This window comes from Thermobia domestica, chromosome 16 (genome assembly GCF_964235325.1).
Source record: "Thermobia domestica chromosome 16, izTheDome1.hap1.1, whole genome shotgun sequence".
Lineage (NCBI taxonomy): Eukaryota > Metazoa > Arthropoda > Insecta > Zygentoma > Lepismatidae > Thermobia > Thermobia domestica.
The window spans coordinates 142,714,328-142,730,473 of record NC_137469.1 but is presented as its reverse complement, the minus strand read 5'-3'; the positions used below and the strand labels follow the sequence as shown (position 1 = coordinate 142,730,473).

The following is a 16,146-nucleotide window of genomic DNA, read 5'->3' as shown; positions in this document are numbered from 1 at the left end:
CTCATAGTTTCAAAACTATCTAACTGTGAAAAAGCTTTCAGTGTTGCTATTCAAACCAATAAAATGTGACTTACCTCATCATAGTCCAGAAGAGCACAGAAAACTCAGTAAGCACCTGAGATGATTGTTCCAGATATCTCAAGCCATTGATTCCAGAGCATGCCCGGAAGAGCTTGTTTCTATGTTCCCTGGCAAACTAAACGAAGCTAGCTGGTTGATTAGTGCAAAAAGAATTTTAACATTGTATATTGCAACAAAAAACCTACCAAGAAATTAATAGAAATTGCGATATTCATACTTAGAGTCTGTGTGGTTATGTAATGCCGTATCAGAACACGGTCTTCCATTGCTGATGGTCCTCTCACGTCTTTGAGGCCATTCAATGTCTAGATACTTACCAAGGGAATACCAGGCTGTAATCCGTTCATCCATTCAGACGAATGCATTCTTTGCACTCCCAGAAAAATTCTTCTCGCCATGATGACTGATGGTCGACTTGCTGTCCGATAAGATGCATTACATAAGATTCTTAGTGCTCGAGAATACGAAGCAGCGAATCTCCATAACTCCATTAGATATAAAATCATTCCCAGACTGAATTTTAAGGCAAACGATTACACTGCAATGATCTTTTGGGAAAGAACTGATGTTTCAATAACTGTACTACCAGTAAGTTCTATGGACGGTACCAAACAAACAGCTCATGGTCAAACTTTCACTTCCTGACAACACTGGGCCAGAATAGTCCTTCACCGTCCATCCGTGCCACACGGTGGCAGTAGAACGGATAGTGAATTTGTCACTGAAGAAGCCTCCCGAGTATGTGCCAGTGATGCTAAAGGCGGAATAATCAGGTCAACCTTACTTTCTAGGCAAGCTACGTCTAAATTTCAATCAAAGTCCCAATTTGTGACAATTTTTCCTGACAGTGACTAATCGGATCGGTTCATCCGGCCCAACATATGGTTGGTTGATTGGATAGACCTAGCAGAGGAGCCCTAGGTGCAGCCACCTCTACATGGTGGGCTCTGGGTCACTTGGCCAAGCTATATTGCCAGGTGAGCGAGGAGCTGCACAACCGCTTAACTGTACTGAATTTGTCCCCTTTTCTGGCCCCAGAGGAGGCACCCCTATTCCCCCCAAGGGCATATAACTGGCATTTTTATACTTGAATGTCAGTTTTCATAGCAACTGACATGTATTTAACCAAAAATATGTTTCCTTTAACATAACTAAAATTAATGAACAACTTTGGTATTTTCTGTAATTTTCAGGTAAATTTTGAAACTTTGATGCAATAGTTCTCACAGAAGATATTATCTGATTTGAAAAAAAATCTATACCTGAAATGTCCATGTGGATTGGCCACTTTTGCCAGGTATTACATTTCATTCCGAGAAAAAAGTGGTAAAACGCTGCACCCTAGTATAATACCGAAGTAGCATTATAGATAAAGTGAGACTGTAGAAAAAATGAACCTTTCCTCTAACAGTTAAAAGAATAACAGAACATAGACGCGATAATAATAATAATAATAATAATAATAATAATAATAATAATAATAATAATAATAATAATAATAATAATAATAATAATAATAATAATAATAATAATAATTGAATTTCTTAAAAATAGTATTCAAAAATAGATAGAGGAAACTGCAGTCTGGTAATAATTATGAGGAACCAGATTAAAACATATTAGCTTTTCTCAACCCACTGAGGAAGATAAAAGTTTAAAGTAAGAGATGAAAGGTAAGAAAGGAATAGTAAGAAGAAGAATGCAGTTGGTCGATGATTTGAAAAATGGTATCAAATATTGGGAATGAAAAGAGGAAGCTGAAGACCGAGAAAGGTGAAAGAAGAATTTCAAGACCAGAACCTAAGAAAACACACAATCACACACACATCTCCTATTAGTCCCAGTACCTGCCAGCAGGTAGAATACTTAATAATAATAATAATAATAATAATAATAATAATAATAATAATAATAATAATAATAATAATAATAATAATAACAGACCACGATAGCTGCTGCGACTAAGTTACTGCGCACGATAGCTCTTGAAAGAAAGCAAATTTTTATTTTATTTTATTTATTTATTTATTTTTTTGCGATCTATGGGTAGAGTAATTATTTCGGAGGAGCTAGTTAATTGAAGTGATCCATAAACCGAAAGTGGTAGAAATCAACCTTTTCCAAGTTTTAACGTTGACCACTATAAAACAAAAACGGTTTTCGGCAATCGATTAAGCATTTCAAGAATATTTTTCATCTCCTTTCGTTACCAACCGAAAGTGGTAGAAATAAAGCATTTCCCGTTTTACGTTGAACACTATAAAGCAAAATCGATAAATAGTTACGAGCGGCTTTCTGTAATTTATTTTTATTTTTTTTTTTTTATTTATTGAACAATTTCCCAGATACAGCATAACTTTGCCATTTTACACAGGGACATGCTAACAAAAGAAAGAAAAAAAAAACATGACAACAATAACAACAACATAGAAAAAAAAGAGTGTAAAAATAAAACTATTCCGTCAAAGCTCGTTTAATTGCTCTTTCAAACACTGGGTAGCTCGAAAAAATGTCCACATCAGTTGTTACTTGATTATAACTGTTTGGTATTCTATAAAAAAGAGACCTCTGTATAACAGCCAACCTAGGACGGGCAAGATGGAATAGGTGGGTATTCCGAGTGATGCGGGAAGGGACACGTAAGGATAGTTCCTGAAGTAATATTTCCGATCTTAAGGTTCCATTAACTATTTTATGTAGATATTTCAGGTCAGAGATATTTCTGCGTACTTCAGGAGTCTGAATATTAAGATGTCGCAAGAGCTCCTTCTTAGATAATATTCGAAGTGCAGGAACACGAAATCGGACTATAGCAATGAAGAAATTGAGAACAGAATCAAGTCTGGAGAGATGTGTAGGTGCTGCCATGGCCCATATGGGAGAGCAGTATTCGATCTTGGGCGCTATTAAAGTCTTATAAAAAGTTGCTAATGAAGAAACAGTGCGTAGTTCGGTGAATCGATAAAGAAGTCCCAACATGCGCATTGAATTCTTTAGTATTGAGGAGATGTGGTCAGAGAAGGTGAGTTTTGAATCAAAGATGACACCAAGATCGTTATGACTAGCAGAATGTGTGATAGGGGAATCGTTGATATGGTATGTGGAGGGAACAGGAGACTTTTTCAAAGTAATAGTAATACTGTCACATTTCTTACTGTTGAGTTTCAAGTGCCACATTTCACACCAGCCTGTAAGGTAATTTATGTCTTCCTGTAGAGGAATTGTGTCATGGAGACACGATATTTCTCTGTATAACTTACAATCGTCAGCAAAAAGCAGAAGGCAACTAGGTTGAGCTGATAAGTGCGTGTAGAGATCATCCATATACAGGACAAACAGTAGAGGCCCAAGTACACTCCCCTGAGGCACCCCTGAGATCACGGGTTGGGGGTTAGAAGTCGCCCCTGAAAGAACAACTCTCTGTTTACGGTCCTTCAAGTAGCTTGTGATTAGAGAGAGAAAATTGCCATGTACATTAAATCTATTGGAGAGTTTATGAAGAAGATGAATGTGACTGACAGAATCAAAGGCCTTCGAGAGATCAAAGTAGATAACATCTAATTGAGTATTGTTATTCATACATTTGACTGCACAGGAAAGAAGAGTACTTAAGTTTGAGAGACTTGAGCTTTTCGGTAGAAAGCCGTGCTGAGAACTATGGATGTAAGGTGAGGTGAATTTAAGTAGCCTGTCTTTAATTATTTTTTCGCAGATAATTGATATTACAGAAAGAAGAGATATTGGCCTATAGGAGGATACATGATCTTTAAGTCCTGATTTATATATTGGGGTCACGTGAGCCAGTTTCCAACTGGTGGGATAATACCCTTCCTTGAAGCATCTATTGAATAAGATAGATAGAGGAAGCGCAATAACTGAAGCAGTTTTGTTGAGAAAGAGAGGACTAATTTTATCAGGACCAAGTGATCAATGTGGAGATAACGATAGCAAGAGAGCCAGAACTTCGCCCGGGGTGGTAGAGAGAATGGATAAGGTGTCCGAACAGATGGGGTGGAGAGGGGGGAGATGGGTTGTAGAGGAAAGGGAAGTAAATGTTTTGCAGAAGTAGTTATTGAAGAGGTCTGGTCTTTGATCATCACTCGCTTCAGTATTTTCATCTTGAATTGTTGCCGGTATGCCCAGAGATTTTGTTCTAGATTTAATTACAGACCAAAAGACTTTAGGGTTACTAACAGTAAAATCACCAATTGAGTCCATGTATTCAAAATATTTACGTCGCTGTACCTTCTTGGCAAGACTTCTAGCAAAGTTTTTATATGTGTAGTCACTCGGATGTGATTTCCATAGAGCCCAGGCAAGCTTTTTGTTTTTAAGAAGGTCACAAAGTTCATTGTCGTACCAGACCGGAAACCTGTTCGATTTTGATGCTTTCACCGGCACAAAGTCCTTTATGGCTGAGTGGACAACGGATGTAAATAAGTCCACAGCGTCGTCAACAGTTCCTACCTCTAACAAACACCAAGGAAACAGTTCAATAGCCCGGCAGATGTCACCCCAGGGGGCTTTCTTCCATAGAAGTTGTGACCTACTTTTGAGGGCCTGGTTTGTAGTAGTGGAGGGGAGGAAATCGAAAGAAACATCCAAGGAATCGTGATCCGAAGGAAAAAGATTTCTACATGGAACAACACAACGAGGTTCTAAGTTAGAAAGAATGTAGTCAAGATTGCTATTATTGCGGGTATTATGCATATTATGTTGACCTAGACCAAGTCCATGAATAAAATTGTCCATGAAATAACTGTCGTTTCCATCTTTAGCGACTCCATGCTTGCTGTCCTGCCACGTGATGGAAAGGTTGAAATGGCAAATCCTTCAGATTGGATCTGACAAGAGTTTACCGAGAAATAAATTACCACACGCAAATCAAGCCCAAAACTTGGCCAAACTCGACCAGCAAATGTAGAGATCTTAATTAGGTTGAGGGCTGCCCACCACCGAATTTTGTTCCGATTCGGCCAATAGTTATCAAGAAAATACTGCTGGCTAATTAAGTAGTTATCGAGAAATAAGGTGTGAAATGCAACCCGCGTCCACCCTGTTCTTGGCCGAGTTTGACCACAGAATATGCCAGTACTTATTCCTTAGGGAATGGGCTAGTAGCTCACAAAATTTAGTGAACATCCAGCTAGTATTTAATTTAAAAATAAACTCTAGTAAAAACCGTAAAGAAGATTTTATGTAATATGTTCTCAATTAATATGGACACCGGAATTTGTATCGTATTTCTTTCAGTTCTGGTATTAATACAGAGATTACTGTCGAGATGGAATACACTCTTGAGGTATTTAATGAATTACATAAAATCCCTTCTAGCTCTCCAATCTATAACACTCAATTTGTAACCGGAAGTGATTGATATATGTCACTTCTGCTTTTAGTATAAATGTTAGAGTCGAGATAGAACATATTCTTGGGACACTAAATGATTATAGAAAACCGCTTCTCCTTCTCTGTTATCTTTTCTAATCTATTGCGATCAACACTAAAACCGGAAGTAGTTGGATTTTGCTACTTCCGGTTTGGGGTTTAAGAGAGATAATAACTTACCTGTTCCCACAACGTTAAATTGATTCAATAAAACTGCTTCTCCCTATATCTTATAGTTTATGCTCTATGTTAATTAAATTGAAACCGGAAGTTATAGGTGATTTCGACACTTCCTTTTTACTAGGGTGTTAAGTACGAAGATGAAAGTTACTCCTGGAACGCATTATTGATTGCCGAAAACTGCTTCTTACTATATATCGCTCTATAGTGATCAACGTTGAAACAGGAAATGGCTCAATTCTGTTACTTTCAGAATTTACTAGCTTGTTAAATGTGAAGAAGGTTATCCTTGAAAAGTTTCTTTAATTGCCAGAAACATCTTCTTGTTATCTATTATCGTTTTTGCTCTATAGTAATGAGTGTTAAAATAGGAAATGCTCATTTCTACCATTTCCAGTTCTACTAGAATGTTAAGAATAACATTCTTAAGGTCTTTCGGACTGAAACCCGTTCCCCAAAGTTACGGAATGTCTGCAACAAACGAAATATCTATTATTTATGCCTTTACTCATAAATTTTAAGCTTCCATCAAATAAAAATTACGAATGTTTAAAAAAACTAAACATTAGTAAGAAAAACCCTTCCCAAAATACTTTTCTAAATCCGCCACTGATTCTCAGTATAAAACGATTTTTAAAGTTGTATTCGGAAGATTATTGCTAAACATGTAAGCGAAACGAAATATCAGTTATGCCTGTACTCATAAACTTCAAGCACCTCCCAAATAAAATTAGGACTTTTTAGGAAACGAAACAATCAGAAAAACCCCTCCTAAAGTACTTTTCTAAATCCACTACTGATTATTTGTATAAATTGGTATTCAAGGTTGTGTCCGGAAAATTATTGCTAAATCACTTCACAGCTACAGTATAACAGAAATGTGGAAGTACGGTTTGACGGATATATTGAAAAACGTACGCTTTGACGGATAAATAGAAAAACGGGCAAGTTTAACTTTTGCGCTAGAAGCTAGAGTACTAAAAGCTCTTAGAAATGAAACACGGATGACAAACTAGAGAAGAAAAAAGATGTCGATTACTCAAAAGTTAAAATAAAGTTAAATAGCCTCTAAAATTACCCTCAAATACTACATTTTTCATGTTAGCTTTAATTCGTAAAACATGTGCTGCATCCATCTTGATGGTGAATTTCAGATCGAAATATCACATTCAGGTCATGGAATTCTTATCTAACTACAGAATATACTATAAGAAAGCTATTTAGATAGAAAAATCATGAAATTGAAAAAAGCCAAAATTTCCAAAATTCTCGTTTTTTTCAAAAAAGCCGGCTTTTTATGTGAAAAAACCATCGATTCAAAAAAGCCGGCTTTTTTGCATCTCTAAGCATATGTAAATATATATATATATATATATATATATATATATATATATATATATATATATATATATATACTTTTACATACCCATCTATTGTGTTAAAATACTTATATATACATATAGGAAAATGTCTTTTTCAATTATATACTCGTACAATAGGGGGAATAAAATTAAAAGCAAGAAGAGTACGAAGAACTATTAAAAGAGATTGCAGACTTTATTAAAGACATAGAAGAAGATGAAGAATACGTACGAAATGAAGTATACAGAAGAAAAAGAGGTTTACGAAAATGAATTACAAAATTGGCTTAACAATTTATTTCCAAATCCTGGAAAAGAGGAAGAAGAAATATATCTGCCTTTTGTGGTAATATTAACAGAGGCTGATACTGAACATGAAGAAATAGAAGTTGATTTAGACGAAATAAAAGAAAGAATGGATGAATTGCTATAGGAATTTCAAGCAGAACGAAACACAAATGAAGATTTGGGATTTGGAAATAACAGTCGTAATTATGATGGCAATAGATTTCGTATAATAGAAGAAAGTAGAAGACAGTACAAAAGATACAACATGGAGGGTAGAATGCTAACAATCCCTTTAGACCCCGAGTGTGCAGATGAAAATCCTTTTACGGCAATTGAAACAAGTCTACGGGCTCCGTAGGAATAACAATCACAAATGAAAGCGAAGGACATCGCCGTTTTTTGTTATCGTTCAGAGAAGCTAGAAATTTCTCAGCAGAAGTGCAGTGAAGCACCACCAAGCGATAACGAGAGATCTTTAAATTTCCTTTTCATAGATAATCATTACAATGTCATTGAAAACTTGACAGCATATTTTAGTTTCAGTTTTTATTAAAGCTGCCATAAGAAATATGAAAAAAGCATGAACATTTGAAACATTGTACAGCTGTTGTTACCGTTGTCATCAGAAGCCACCATTTGATTTTAAAGAAGGTCATAATACATGTAATGACTGTATTCGAGAATTTTATTTTCAGTCATGCCGTGAATATGACAAGTCAGTTCCTTATAAAAATAGAAAGATTTTATGTTCAATTAAGAAATGTTGTGCCCAGTGTTTGAACATTTATGTGGTGGAAGAAGGATCGCACGTATGTGGAGAAACATATTGCAATATTTCCTATACTATAGTAACACCTAATCGCAATGTTACATGAAAGTGAACGAAAGATCAAAAAAGCTAATCAAAAGATTATCGTGGAGAAGAAAGCTATGATTGTATGGTATGATATTGAATGTACACAACATACCAAAATAGAGAAGGATGACGCAAACATATATGAGCATATACCTAATGTCTTGCTTAGTCCGCATGCATGTTACCGTTGTTATGAAGATAATAACATGAAAAATATTTAGATCGTTTGCGGAAAACGAGAAAATATATTTGATGGCGAAAATGTAATAGAATACTTTCTAACACATTTACGAAAACGACTACGAAATATTGACACAATAAAATCCATTGCACATAATTCGAAAGGTTATGATACAGATTTCATTATAAAGCCCATGGTTAAGAAGTAGAATTGGACTCCAGAAGTGATCATGAATGGGGCGTAAATTCTATCTCTTAAAGTAGGTAACGTAACCATTGATTCACTAAGTTTTCTTCCTATGCCCTTAAGTAAAATAACTGGTGCGTTTGGTTTCCAATCCTGCAAAGGGTATTTTCCACACTTTTTAATGGACGTTAGAACAAGACGTATGAAGGTACACTTCCAGACACTAGGGATTATGGAGTAGATAACATGAAAGTAGACGAAAGACTCAAATTATTGCAATGGTATACTGAACATTGAACACCGAACACCTTTAAAATATAAGAACTCATAAAGTACTGTGTACATGATGTCGTAGTTTTACACGAAGCATGTATTTCCTTTATGAATACATTTGAGTCAGGAAAGAATGTAAATCTCTTACTTGAATATATTACAATCGCTAGTGCATGTAACTTGGAGATCCTTCGTGGCTAAGCGGTTAGCGTACTCCCTTTGGCGTGGGATTCTCGGTGAGAAATCATGTGGTTCGGATAACCTCGTTCCTGAACGGGACGTTATTCTCAAAATATGGGGGTGTGTATTTAAAAAAATGGCAGGAAATTAAATATTGAAGAAGTACGTTAGTAATCACCCATACACAAAGAAAACTACATTGAATCCTCTTCAAGCTTTTTATAGAGAACATGTCAATGCCATACGTTTGTATAACAAAGCACAAGAGTCTGAAGAAACAAAAAAATGAAATCTTTGACTTTTACGTCCCACCGTTATGCCGGTTAGGCTAAAGGAGTCGGTGATGATGAGAGTTGCAACTAACGAATTACCAATATATGTTCCACTACTTCCAGCTATCATCATAAATAGATAAAAACCATGATAGCCAGGTAAAATCGGTACTCATTGGGTATCCATATATATATATATATATATATATATATATATATATATATATATATATTAATACTGATGGACGTGCCGACTTCTTCGATACATTTAGATTTCCTCCATATGTAATGCAACATATTCTATTTCTACGTAGAAATCTGGTTCTTGGGGTCCCGGGTTCGATCCCAGCCCCCGCCAAGTGAACTTGTAGAGGACAAACACCGTGCTCGTGGGTTTTCTCGGGGTTCTCCCGTTTCCTTCCACTTTCTTCATTCCACCATTTCACTCATCTCTCATCATCACCGTCTCCTTTAGCTTAACCGGCATAACCGTGGGACGTAAAACTCAAAGATTTCATTTCATTTTTTCTACGTAGAAATTCACTTTCTTATATATTTAATAATAAACAAATTCAAAGTGTGAAATCTTCCCTATGTGGAAATTATTCATAGCTATTCCTATATTTTAAAGCAAAAAGAAAGTCCGTAAACGATTTTCATTGTTCCTTCTTATCGACACCCGAAAAAATGATCTTCGATTATTCTATCTATTAGTGCAAGTAATCATTTCTTCTTCTTTCTTTTGTGAACATACTGTCATGTCTTCATTATTATGACTGTTATGTCTTCGTTTGTTTTGTATACTTATTCTTATTTCATTATTTGTTCATTATTGTTATAGATAACAAACCTTAAATTCTATCTATTACTGCAGGCAGTCATTTATTCTTCTTTGTTAAAACTTGTTTTGTAAACATGTTATCATTTCTTGGTTTGTTTTGTATATATATTTTATTTGTGCATGATTATAAATAAAATAATTTTAAATTGTTTGTCAATTTTTTTCCTTTCAGAGAATAAAAGATCGTCAGCGTGTGTATGGGCAGCATCATTGTACAGTATGTCTTCTAGCTACGTTTCACGATCACTATCGTCATCATCAACATGAAAATTAGTTTGGAGTCATCATCAATATAAAAGTTTTGGACATTTAAAGACTATTATTATACTGTATGTGTGTAAAAGGGGCCTTTTTAAAAATTCACGCAGTTGACATGAAGAAACTGTTAAAAACGTTTTTTTAAAGATGTAGTACACTTACCATAATTTTGTCTTGTGTAAATATAATTATCATCGTCAATTTATAATTTGCATTGTTCTTTATGTCTTTGAAAAAGGTTTTTATGATTTTCTTCCATTTCTTAATAAATATGTTTTTGATCAATTATATAATTGCATAAATATATCATAAAACAAATTTTGTGCCCTTTTTAAACTTATTGAATTAAAGAATTTCGTATTATTTAAAAAAGAATCCACAACTGATTTTTTTAAGTCAATGATGTAATCATATTAGTAAATAATAATAATGAATTCAAAAACAAACTTTTTTCTTTTGTTTATCAAAAATTTCAAGTATGTGAATTTATTATTGTTCATAATATTTATAGTATAGAAGGAAGAATATTATAGGATTTTCTTCTCATAAAAAACATTAGTACACTAATAAAAGCAATCCTATCATATTGAAGTGTATGAAACGAACGCAAACCAGACTTTTTGTAAATAAAATATTTCACTTTCACCATATTTTTTATTTTCAAATTTATTACTACACTGTTCAGTATAAATGAAAAACAAATCGATTTTCTTCTTTATGAATAGAAGTCCATTTCGTCGATACCCTCCGAAGGTTAAGTATCGGTTTCCCCCACCATGGTTGTGTTTGTACACTATCAAATAAATCAGCCGTAATTGAATCTATGAGTTTTTCTTTGCAAAATGTTTACACCACTGTTGTTATCAAGAGATACACTTGAAAAACTGATGTTCAATCCATTAATACTACTTTGTTCATCACACATGTATTAATTCCGGCAAGTCCTCTACATGTAAGACATTGAGATTTTACATGATTGATAATAGTATCTGTACACAAATAAAATATCTACGTAACACAACACTGCAAGTTTTACTGTTTTTCACAGCATGTTCAATACACGGTAATATTTCCAAGAAATAAAGCCAATCACTTGAATTTAACTGCACAGTGTTTCGAGGAGAATGAAGTGCTTCTTTCTTCTCTGACATCACTAATTTGTCGCCCATTATTTTTCGCACAACCAGTTCGTTTTTTTCGTCCAAGAAATTTTATAAATTTTAATAGTCCACTTGAGAATTTTAATAGTCCGAAACAAACGGGGTCAAATGTACAAGTTTCTCCCACTCTGACAAATTTAACTTTACTTCAAACACAAGTCCTTTACCAATACGAATCAAATGTATCACTATCCAGTCCAATACAAAATAATTTGGTTTGCAATGAATTATGATCATATTCAACATTTAACAAGTACTCTTTCTTAGTAGCCATAGTTGATGCACAGGCACTCAAAGAGATGTTACTCCAGTAGCTGATCAGCACAGAAATACGGCACTATGCAAACAGGTGTCTGTGTATGCATGAAGGGGAGGACGAAGAGCACAATTCATGTTTCATCTTATTTATAATGCCCTCATACACTTACGATGAAGATACCAATTCAGTAAATTAAAGATCGTGCATGTTACGTCCAGATAAATTAATATACATTCCTTTATATGTTAAAAATACATTTCCCCTTTGTAAATACGTTAATAATGCATCATTATCTGCTTCTAATTTTTCAGTACAGCGTCCAGGTAAAATCACGTTTTCGCCTCACTCAAATATTACACATGCTTTCTTGCCATATATCGTTGTAATTATCTCAACGTTTACAATACGAAATGGTACGCCAGTCTCTAAATCTCTCATTTTTGTAAAGGGTACGAATGATAGCATATTAATCTTATCTAATAAATTCATTGACATTTCCATCTTTAATTTGACGTTTCTTCCTTCGCAACAGCTGATAATGAAATGATCTACACAAACCAAATACGTGTACGCTCCACGTTCCGTCTCCGACGTCATCGTCCTTTCATTCGCTACTTTTCATCACGTGGTCCTCAGCTATTCACTCAAAGCCTGGGAAATGACCATTGCACATAGCAACGACCAATAAGACATGTTTCATCTTGTTTATACAGGTGTCTCAGGGGAATAAGACCAAGGCTAAACTTCGATGCTACTGCTGCTGCAACAGCTTTTCAGGTAGAACCTAAGGCCAATTCAATGTCTATGGGGGCACCTGCAGCCCCCGCGTTTTCAAAAGAAAATCATGAAATACGATATTTGCCATAGCAACTAATTCAAATTCGATCAGAGAACAAATTTCATACAGTCTGGTACCAAAACCTGTTCCCATGATAGCCGTTCGAAGGAGGAAGACGGGCGCAATATAGGTCGACGCTCACATATACCTAGCAACAATCAAATTCACGAGAAGAAGAGGAAAACTTAATGTTTTATCTTGTTTATAGATACGGTAGCCGTCGAAGAGAGTGAATGCATCCTAACATACTAGTTCAGGCCGCTTTAGGCCAGCAGGGTGCTTTTCCACGTCGGGCCTAAGGTCAAAGGTCAAATCCAGCTATCCGTCGGGACCTCTACTTATGCCTGGAAAGAATAGCAACAAACACGTTGTAATCAATGGGCTGACCACAAATTATTCAATTGTAAGCCGTCTGGTTGGCTTAAAAATCCAGTAAGAACCGCATTTGGGCCAATTTGCTGATCATACATCGCTCAACTGAAACCAATCTGATAGGCTTTGGAAGCAAACTAACACCTTAGGATCAATAGGCTGACTACACTTCACTTAACTAAAACTATTCTCGTAGACGTAGAAATCCAGTAACAACCATGTTGGACATCGATGTAGTGACTATACATTGCTCAACTAAAACTTGTTTCTTATACCTACAAACCCCAGTAACAATCGCGTTGGGGTTCATATGCTGACAACATATCCCTTAGCTATAAAAGTAACCAAGAACGTTGTCACTTTTTGTCGTGGTCTGTGTTCAATTGGTCGTCACACCGTGAGTTGAATGCTAATGGAGATAAGGCGAAGATGAGTTGTTGGTGTATGTATATCCAACATAGTACCTGGTAGTTGCAGTTCAGTTACAACGTGAACTTGCGTGAGGAGAGAGTGAACATGGGACCTCCACAAAGTGTCATAAGGGCCTTTATGCTGTACGAGCTCAAACTGGAGTCAAACGCCGCTCAAGCGGGGCGGAACATATTCCACGCCTTTGATGACAGTGTCGTGAATACGCGGACAGTGCAGTGGTGGTTTATTAAGTTTAAGGACGGTGACGAAACACTCGAAGACGCACTACATGCCGGAAGAACAACACGTACAAAATGAAGATCTTCAGGCAGCAATTGAGGAGAAGTGGCTAGAGGTGTGACGAACTGGGACTACAATTCAGTGTGAGTGGAGAAACCATTCGGCAGCACCTCTATCAACTTGCGAAACACTAAAAGTTTGGTCGATGGATCCCACATGATTAGACTTCGCGCCAGAAGGCAACGCGAGCAAACATCTGTGTTTCTTTGCTGGCTTGTCTGAAGAACGAGTCATTTCTGTACACGGTGTTGACATGTGATGAGAAGTAGGTCCTGTACGTAGCTCCACGGCGCCGTCATGATTGGTTAGCATCCTATGAATCAGTTCCAAAACAGGCGAAACTAGCACTGCATCAGAAGATCCTCCTGTGTGTTTGGTGGACTGCTCGCGGCATTGTGCAACGGGAACTGCTACCAGCTGGTCAGAGCATCAATGCAACTATGTACGGCCAACAGTTTAGCCGTGTTCAAGAAAAACTCAAAATTCTGGAGCCAGCACTTCTGAATCGCGAAGGGGTAATCCTGTTACAGGAGAGCGTGGATAGGATGACCGGAACACCATTCCAATCCTTGGATGAAAAACACTATTGTATCCGACTTACTGCCCGGACACTGCACCGTCCGATTATCACCTGTTCCATTCCTTGGACAATTACCTTAGAGGACGCCAATTCAAAATCCTAGTAGAGTTGCAAAATTCACTCGATGTCTTCCTCGCTTCACGGCCCACCAGGTTCTACCGCGACGGAATCCCTGGCCTTCCAGAACGTTACCAGATGGTCGTTGATGGTAATGTAGACTATATTTGATCTTCCAGATAGTCTTAGGTGACATATCGATGTTCAAAGGTGGTGGGTGAAAAAGCGACAGAACTTCGTTGGTTACCTTATATAAGAGTCTGGTAGGACCAAGGACACGTAAGGATAGTTGTTGAATTAGGGTTTCTGATCTTAATTAATTAGAACCTAAGATCAGGAACCCTAATCCAACAACTATCCTTACATGTCCCTTCCCGCAAAACCCCGAATACCCACCTATTCCATCTTGCATGCCCTAGGTTGACAATTATACAGAGGTCTCATTTTCACTGATTACCGAACTATTGTAATAATCTGGACATTTTTTCGAGCTGTCCCGTGTTTGATAGAGCAATAAAACACATGCTGGCCGAATAATATTACTTGTGCACTCTTTGTTGATATTATTGATGTTAATTGTTGTTCTTTATTTTTTATTCCTTTTATCCTTTTGTTTTTTCCAGGTAGTTAACATTTCCCTGTGTAAAATGGTACAATTACGCTGTATCCGGGAATTTGTTCAATAAATAAATAAATAAATAATGTGGTGACAACACGTCACTCAACTAAAAGATATCTGGTAGGCCTAGAAGCTCAGTAACAATAGCATTTCGGTTAATATGGGGACCATACAAATGACAACTAAATACAATCGGATTAGCCTAGAAATCCAATAACAATCGTGTCGAGAGATCGATATGCTAACTACATATCACTCAGTTGAAAGTCATTTGGTAGACTATATAATTCGAGGGTGAATTTTATTATTATTATTATTATTATTATTATTATTATTATTATTATTATTATTATTATTATTATTATTATTATTATTATTATTATTATTATTATTATTATTATTATTGGTAAATGAAGTACAGGATTATACAAGTTGGAATGTGAAAAAGGACCCTAAAATTCGAATGAACGAACTTACTAATTACCTACAGGGAGTGAAACCTAAGAGGATGCTCACATAAAGCATTTGCTTCGAATTACCATGGACCCATGTATTTTCAAGTCGATTTCGTTGGGAACACTGGTCACTTACATTACGAATGTGTGAAACTTTTCAAGTAATATCGTAAATGAAATATTCACAGATACGCAAGATTTGGATCGTTACATAATAAATTTAAGAATAATTTCTCTATCTATCTATCTATCTATCTATCTATCTATCTATCTATCTATCTATCTATCTATCTATCTATCTATCTATCTATCTAATGCAAGAAGAAAAGAGCGTGTATTAAATATAATTAAAAAAAACAAAAGATATTCTTTCCTCCCTTCGCACTTGAGCTTGAGTAGCACCTTCAGGCAGGTAATCTTCTTAGGCAGAACATGTCTTTAAACATTCTTAAAAAACATTTGTATCTTAAAAGAGTCTTCATTTCTTGACGTTCTATTCATTTGTGTTAAAAGCTTGTACATGGTTCATGTGCTGGGCAAGATAGGGAGGGAAGAGAAGGTCAATTGCATAGTCGAGCGGTGTTGAAAATAGTAGATTTACTATTCTGAGCAGATATGCGTAAGCAAAAGGAAAACTCTTTCTCCGAGTGAACGAATAATACATATAACGAATAATAATGCATCTGACGAGAAATTAATCCGACATTTGGTTGTCAGGTTATGGACATTTTTCTCCGTTGCAACAAACTT

At 35.9% G+C, this 16,146-nt stretch overlaps 1 protein-coding gene across 1 annotated transcript in view; it reads right to left on the bottom strand.

Annotated features, from left to right (window-relative positions):
- LOC145672642 (adenylate cyclase type 10-like) overlaps window positions 1–16,146 on the bottom strand; it is a 387,700-nt gene that overhangs the window by 93,559 nt on the left and 277,995 nt on the right. The gene's annotated exons all lie outside the window — the stretch shown is intronic.